The sequence below is a fragment of the Martes martes genome (assembly GCF_963455335.1).
Source record: "Martes martes genome assembly, chromosome: 2".
Taxonomy (NCBI): Eukaryota; Metazoa; Chordata; class Mammalia; order Carnivora; family Mustelidae; genus Martes; species Martes martes.
Genome location: NC_137889.1, coordinates 145,888,990 through 145,897,877, shown reverse-complemented (window position 1 = coordinate 145,897,877; position 8,888 = coordinate 145,888,990).

Here is an 8,888-nt window from a genome sequence, read left to right as displayed (position 1 = left end):
GTAGTTAGAAAATAATCAAGCATTTTGAAAATTAAAGATCGAATTCATATCAGGTACTTTACACAATGACTGTGTGTATGTGCTTGGGCATCCATTAGTTTCCCAGTGCTGCATAACAAAGTACCACGAACGGAGTAGCTTGGAGCAACAGAAACACAGTCACTCACTGTGTTGAAAGCTAAACTTCCAACATCAGGCAGTTGGCAGGGCCTTCCTCTCCCCAGGGTCCCTGGGGAAGAGTCCTTCCTTGTTGCTTCTAACATATAGCAGGTGCCAACATCTTTCGTGTTCCCTGGCTTTGCAGATTCAGCACTTCAGTCTACGCCCCAGTCTCCACATGGCCACCTTCCCTCTACATCTCTGTCTCTGTGTCCAAATTCTCCTCTTCTCATAACCATACCAGGGCTTTAACTTGACTACGTCCACAAAGACCCAATTTGCAAATAAAGTCTCATTCATAGGTTCCTGAGTTAAGACTTGAACAGAACTTCCCCTAGGACACAAGGCAATCCATGACAAGGCACACATGTGTAGTTTCTCTGGTATCTTTTTAAACTTCTAGTAAGACAATCTGGCCTTTAAAAGAAACAATTCAATGGAAGAGCACGGATCCCCTTGCTTCACTTCGGCAGTGCTCATTGCCTAGTCTTTTGGCTAAGATACCTTATTTAGCTTTCTGTGAACAGTTTTAAGAGTTCTTATTTAAGCTCAGTATTGCTCAGCAGTATTTGGAAATTGGGTATTCCAGTCAATTTTCCTTCCCTAGCCTCTCAAATCAGTTTTTGCCTGATTTTCCTTTTATCTTTCCAAATCCGCCTTCAAGTCTCCATGTCAAGAATTCCAAGAGCATTTCCAGTCCAGCAATTTGCTAGATGAACTCGCCAGACTCAAAACAGTTGTAATCACAGCTGAGATTTATTACAGTGAAGACATACAAAACAGAACAAGCAGAAGGAGAAGGCACATGGGGCTGAGTCCAGGGAACATTTGGTACCAGCTCCTGAGAGCCCTTTATAGTAGAGTCATCCTGGAGGGTTTCATTTCTACAGCAATGGGTTATGACAACACATGTGAGGTTCAGTCCACCAGGGAAGCTCATGGCAGGTTCTGCTCTGGGGCTTTACTGGGGGCTGGTGGTGTACTCAACCTCTACCTCTCGTGTACCAAAGTTCCCAACTACCAGGAGGAAAACGTGCTCAACATGAACCACATTGTTTGAACAGTCTAGGCAGTGACCCACTCTCATCACTGAGAAGATATCTTGTATCAGCATTGGAAACTGTTCACCAACCCAGGACCAACCTTGTGTACAGAACATTCTAAGGATGAGTCTCAGACTTGCTGTGTAAACCCTCCACCCACCACCACTTCCTTTCTTGTGTCCCTCCCTCAACTCTTCCTAAGCTTGTGTTCCTCCAGGTGAATTAATCGCTTTAGTTAAGTAACATTTCAACTAAACTTCTCTTTTTTTTGAATGGTGAGTATCACTTGAGATTATCATTTACTTATGGTCTAGTTTATGGAGAGTTATTTCCACTTTTAACATGCTAAGAAAAAGGACAGATGACAGATAGGCAGAAGGACATCTTGTGCTTGGGGAGGAAGGCTCAACATTATTAAGATTGGTTCATGACAGTCCTGTACATTTCTTAGGCTTATTCTTATGTGTTTAATGATTTTTATCTTGATAGTATAAATATGATCTTTCCTCCCACTATATTTCAAATGTTTCTGAACATATACAGCTTTTTTTACCCCATTAATTTCTATAAAGTTTCAACTAGCCACATTTCTTTTCCCCCTTTTTTCATCTTTAAATTCAATTAAGCTACATATGGTACATCATTAGTTTCAGATGTACAGTTCAATAATTCATCAGTTGCGCTTAACACCCAGTGCTCATCACATCATGTACTCTCCTTAATGCCTATCACCCTAATACTCCATCTCCCATCCTCCTCCCCTCCAGCAACCCTCAGTTTGTTTCCTAGAGTTAAGAGTCTCTCATGGTTTGTCTCCCTCTGATGACTTCCCATTCAGTTTTCCTTCCCTTCCCCTATAATCCTCTGTACTGTTTCTTGTATTCCACTGGGGTGCAGGTGCCCCTTCAGATCACTACATTTGTATCTTATGGGTAAACACCTAGTAAAGCAATTGTTGGGTGGTAGGGTAGCTCTATTTTTAACTTCTTGAGGAACCTCCATACTGTTTTTCACATTGGTTGTACCAGCTTGCATTCCTATCAACAGTGCAAGATGGTTCCCCTTTCTCTGTATCCTCGACATTTGTTGTTTCCTGTCTTGTTGATTTTAGCCATTCTGACTGGTGTGAGGTGGTATCTCATTGTGGTTTTGATAATTTTTCCCTCTTGGCTAGTGATGTTGAACATTTTTTCATGTATCTGTTTTACTTGTATGTCTTTGGAGAAGTGTCTGTTCCTATCTTCTCCCCCTTCTGACTTAATTATTTGTTTCTTGGGTGTTGAGGTCAGTGAGTTCTTTATAGATTTTAGATAATAACCTTTTATGTCATTTGCAAATATCTTCTCCCATTCTGTAGCTTGCCTTTTGGTTTAACTGACCGTTTCCTTTGTTGTCCAGAAGCTTTTTATCTTGATGAAGTCCCAATAGTTCATTTTTGCTTTTGTTTCCCTTACCCTTGGAGATGTGTCTAGCAAGAAGTCGCTGTGGCTGAGGTCAAAGAGGTTGCTACCTGTGTTTTCCTCTAGGATTTTGATGGGTTTCTGTCTCACATTTAGGTCTTTCATCCATTTTGAGTTTATCTTTGTGTATGGTGTAAGAAAATTGTCCAGTTTCATTCTTCTACATGTAGCTGTTCAATTTTCCCAATACCATTTGTTGAAGGAACTGCCATTTTTCCATTTTTCTTTGTCAAAGATTAGTTAACCATAGAGTTAAGGGTCCATTTCTGGGTTCTCTATTCTGTTCCATTGATCTATGTGTCTATTTTTGTGTCAGTACACTTTGTAATAGAACTTGAAGTCCAGCATTGTGATCTCACCAGCTTTGGTTTCCTTTTTCAATACTCCTCTAGCTATTTGGGGTCTTTTCTGGAATAAATTTTGGTATTATTTGTTCCAGATCTGTGAAAAATGTCGATGGTATTTTGACAGGGATTGCATTGAATATGTAGATTGCCCTGGGTAGCATAGACATTTTTAAAAATATGTGTTCTTCCAATCCATGAGCATGGAATGTTTTTCCATTTCTTTGTGTCTTCCTCAATTTCTTTCATATGTGTTTTGTAGTTTTTAGATTGTAGATCCTTTACCTCTTTGGCTAGGTTTATTCCTAGGTATCTTATGATTTTTGGTGCCAGTCTAAATGGGATGGATTCCTTAATTTCTTCCTCTTATGTTTCATTGTTAGTGTACAGAAATGCATTGATTCTGTGCATTGATTTTGTATTCTGCCATGTTGCTGAATTGCTATATGAGTTCTAGGAATTTGGGGTTGGAGTCTTTTGGGTTTTCCACATAGAGTATCATGTCATCTCTGAAGAGTGAGAGTTTGACTTCTTCATTGCCAATATGAATGCCTTTTGTTTCTTTTTGTTGTCTGATTGTTAAGGCTAGGACTTCTAGTACTATGTTGAACAACAGTGGAGAGAGAGGGCATTCCTGTCATGTTTCTGACCTTTGGGTAAAAGATCTCCATTTTACCCTGTTGAGAATGATATTCCCTGTGGGCTTTTCATATATGGCTACACTGTGCAGAGTTTTAACTAGGAAAGGATGTAGTGTTTTGCCAAATGCTTCTTTCTGCATTAATTGAGAGGATATATAGCTCTTGTCCTTTCTTTTATTAATGTGATGTATCACACTGATTGATTTGTGAATGTTGAACCACCCTTGTGCCCAGGAATGAATCCCACTTGGTTGTGGTGCATAATCATTTTAATGTACTGTTGGATCCTGTTGGCTAGTATTTTGTGGAGAATTTTTGCATCCATGTTTCATTAGGAATATTGGTCTATAATTCTCCTTTTTTCTGATTTTAGGATCAAAGTAATACTGGCCTCATAGAAAGAGTTTGAAAGCTTTCCTTCTGTTTCTATTTTTTTTTCAGACAGCTTCAGAAGAATAAGTATTATTTCTTTAAATGTTTGGTAGAATTCCCATGGGAAGCCATCTGGCCCTGGACTCTTGTTTGTTGGGAGATTTTTTGATTACTGCTTCAGTTTATTGCTGGTTAGGGATCTGTTCAGGTTTTCTATTTTTTTCTGTTTCAATTTCGGTAGTTTATAAGTTTCTAAGAATACATCCAGTTCCTCCAGATTGCCCATATAGTTGTTCATAGTATGTTCTTAAAATCATGAATGGAAGAGGAGAGAAAATGACCAACACCAAGAAAATACAAACAATTTTATTGATTTGGCTCCTTTCCCTTTTCTTTTTGATATGTCTGGCTAGGCATTTATTGATCTTAATAAAATTCTTTCAAGGAGCCAGATTCTAGTTCTATTGATCTATTCTACTGTTCTTTTGGTTTCTAGTTCATTGATTTCTGCTCTAATCTTTATTATTTATTTCCTCCTACTTGGTTTGGCTTTATTTGCTGCTCTTTCTCCAACTCCTTTTGTGTAAGTTTTGTTTGTGTATTTGAGACTTTTCTAATTTCTTGGGAAAGGCTTGTATTGCTATGTACTTTCCTCTTAGGACCACCTTTGCTGCATCCCAAAGTTTTTGAATAGTAGTGTTTTCATTTTCATTTTCATTTGTTTCCACTAATTTTTAAAATTCTTCTTTAATTTTGTGATTGGCCCATTCATTCTTTAGTAGGATGCTCCTTAACCTCCAAGTGTCTGAGGTCTTTCCAAATTTCCTCTAGTGATTGAATTCCAGTTTCAAAGTATTGTGGTCCAAAAATATGCAGGAAATAATTCCAGTCTTTTGATACTGGTTGAAACCTGATTTGTGATCAGTATGTGATCTATTCTGGAGAATGTTCTATGTGCACTCTAGAAGAATGTGTATTCTGTTGCTTTAGGATGGAATGCTCTGTATATATCTGTGAAGTCCATCTGGTCCAGTGTGACCCTGGGATCATGACCCAAGCCAAAGGCAGACACTTAAAGACTGAACCACTCAGGTACCCTAGGTCAGAACTTTAAACAGACAGCTACATTCCATGTGGGGTTGAGAGCATTCCTGTAGGCTTCCTATAGGTCATATGATGTTAACCCTAGACCAACTACCCCAAATTCAGTTACTATTTATGCTATTTAGAATTGTATTCAGAGTCAAGGTTGGGAATCATTTAGCTAGTTAAAAAAATAGCAATCAAATGTAATTAAGGACTTTGTTCAGATTTTAATTTGAACAATACATTTTCAGACTAGTAGGGATATTTAAATATAGATGGGGTATTAGAAAATACCAAGGAGTTATTTATAATTTTGTTAGATGTATAATGTTCTGACTTATGTAAGAAGATGCCCACTTTTTAAAGAGATGCCTATTGAACTACGTAGGAATGTCGTGCTTGTTATTAATTTTAAAAGAAAACACTTTGGGTCTCTAAATCAATGTGAAATATTAGAAAGTGCATAGTGACTACACATATAAACCATATTTTGTTGGATATGATAATAGCATCAATAATAATTCAAGTAAATAGAATTCAGGATGTCTCAATGATTCACTTTATTAATAGCCCCAAGGAGAAAAAAACATAACATCATCTTAATGTGGAAACAACATTTGAAAAAAATTCAACAGCTATCTAAAAAGCAATTATTAGGTGGTCGGTGTTAAAATTTATTATAAAGCTCCGATAATTAAGGATGCAGTACAGGAGGAAAAACCACACATTAGTGAGACAAGACCATATGTTCACATAGAGACCCATACCCATATGAAGATGTATTAGACTAAAACAATAGCAAATATCACTGTATCAAAATCTTTCCAAACCCATTGTTTTTCTCACTACAAAAACCAAACAGCCTTCAGAGTTATGATTCATGAAAAAAACTAGATTCACAGGCCTTTCCCCCTGAGCATTCTAGTTCCAACTCAGTAATTCCTAGACGTTGTAATGACCTGGGACCCATGTGTGGACCATCCATTCACAGAGGGCTGTGGGGAGGTTGATAAAAGGCAGAGAAGTTGGAAGGAACCAAGTCTTTAACATTCCCCTATGCTCACTTTCTTGCAGAAAGCTTTAGATTCTGTGACTGGGCCTAGTCAATATGCTATCATGAGAAAACATATTGATTTGATGTTCACTATCCATCATTCCAAAGACTGAGGAACAACAGGAAAAGAACTGCTTTGGTTGGAAGGAAAAGAGAGTGTCTGTCAAGTTGTTTCTATTCATTTGCATTCACAAACCCTGTCTCTCCCAGTGTGTTACCTGTCAGGTCTAACAGGATGGAAGCAGACAGGTATAATAGCTCTAAATTACGTGTACTGGGAAAAACAAATGAAAAACAGCAAGCGAGAAGATCCAAGGAAATAAGTATGGCTGTTGCTCAGTTATCATGTTCCCTGTCAGAGGCTGAGGAAGGTAACTAGCATTTTTATTCAACTCAGTCCAAAAGTTGTTAGGAACTGGAGATGTCAGGGTGAAGATACCGTCGTAGCCCTCGAGGAGCTCAGATTAGAAGGGGAGGCTGAGGATACAGCAAGGCAAGAGCAGTGATAAAATGGTCCTACATAACACAGCAGAAGAGTCCCCCTCCCCCAAGGGTCTTGGAAGGCCCTCTGAAAGAGAAGATATGGGAGCTGAGTCAAAGGTTGTGCAGGAGCGAGCCACACAAGAGGAACAGTGGGACAAACTCAGCAATGAGAGAATTCTAGACAGAGAGAATGGTGTCTAACACCAAATCCAATTGCCTCCTAGTGTTGTGCCACTTGCTTTTCACAAAATCTCTTTAAACTCTAATAAGATATATGTATTTGGTCTTCATTCCCCTTTCTGGCACAGAACCCCTAAAACTCTTGGAATTTCCTAAGTGGTGAGAATGACTTTTGTTATGCTAATGAGGGGACTTTTGGACTTTTCCTAAGGATGGGGGCTTGCTGCTAGCTGAACTAATGCTTTGATGAGAGTGTTAGAAATTTCAGTCCCACCACTGACCCCGCAAGGGATAGGGGGTGGATATTGAGTCATCTGCCAATCAGTCATGACTAGGTAATAAAGCCTCAATAAAAACCCAGAAGGACAGGGTTCCAAGAACTTCTCAGTTGGTGACCATGTGGAGGTGCTGGGAGAGTGAGGTAGCTGAGAGGGCAGGGAAGTTCCGCACCCTTTCCCACATACCTTGCTCTATGCTTCTATTCCATGTGGCTGTTCCTTTTATATTAAATCAGTAATCCAGTAAGTAAAATACTTTTTAGAATTCTGTGAGCTGCTCTAGCAAAGTAATGGAACCCAAAGATGGGGGGTTGTTGGAACCTCCAATCTATAGCCAATTGGTCAGAAGCACAGATGACAACCTGGGCTTGTGACTGAAGTGGGAGGGAGGAAATGGGGGATAATTTCATAGGACAGAGCCCTTAACCTTAAACTCTTATGGCAACATGCTCATGAGAACATCCTGATTTCTCAAATGAGACAATGGAGGCTAGAGAGGATAAGTGGCTTGTCCAAGTAGAAGTTGGCATACACCAGAATGAGGATCAAGTCCAGGTCAGTAGAATTTCAAAGCCTAACTTTTAATAGAGGCAGGCTATGCTGCCTTCCCAATGTGATGAGCAATAATAGCACAGAGGTGTGTTTGTCCATGGGTAACTACAACGAGTGCTATTTCTGGATTGTTATGTGGAAAGCAGAGATAGTTAAACATTACATAGAAAATTTTGTGTGCCATGTGAAGACATTGGATGCTATCCTGGGGTAACCAGATATCAAATGGCCTTAAGCAGACAAATGTTTTGGTCAGATGAGTTTTATGTCAATTTATTTTCTTTGGTTTCATCACAGTAACGTGAAACAAGACTAGAGACAAAAAGATTGGTTAGGAAACGCTAAAGGTAATCTGAAGAGAAGGTGGTGGGTGTCTAAACTAGGTGGTGAGAGATGAGATGGCAAAACTGGGGCAGTTGGAGAAGTAGTGGAGAGCTAACAGCAGGACTGTTGGATCCAATGGATATAAAGAGGATACAGCAGGGGTAGTTAAGGGGGACTCTGGGTCATTAGTTGGGATGACTGCGTGAATTGTTGGTGTCTCCAATGAAACATAAGGATAACTGTCTGAGAAAATGAGTCAACATGTTGTGTGTTCTTAACTTGAGACCATGAGCCTATCTAATGCAATGAATTCCTAATTGTATTAGCTATTTCCCATTTTTTTAAAAGATTTTTATTTATTTGTTTGAGAGACAGAGATCACAAGTAGGCAGAGGCAAGCAGAGAGAGAGGGGAAAGCAGGCTCCCTGCTGAGCAGAGAGCCTGATGTGGGGCTCAATCCCAGGACCCTTGGATCATGACCTGAGCTGAAGCAGAGGCTTAACCCACTGAGCCACCCTGGTGCCCCGCTATTTCCCATTTTTATATAAACTACTTTGGATTGGTTTTAAAATGCCTCATGGTTATACCTGCCATAGCTGGATTCAGAGACTCAACCAAAGTCATAAATAACCTTTCAGCTTCTTAGTTCAAATTCCCTTTTTTACCTCACTCTTCATCTCCTTCTTCACAGCAGTGTTAATGGTTGACAACTCCAGATGATACTACACACCCATCACCACAGCTGAAAATGCCCCTTGCTTTTTCAACAACCATGCCAACTCCTGAAAAGGAGCTTTAAATAGCCCTCATAGGGACAGGTCTGTCCCTGGAAAATCACTGAGTGGACCAAGGAGATACTTTGAGCAGAAACTGTGGATTATGTATCCTTCCCTTTAGTGGGAGGAATAGGGT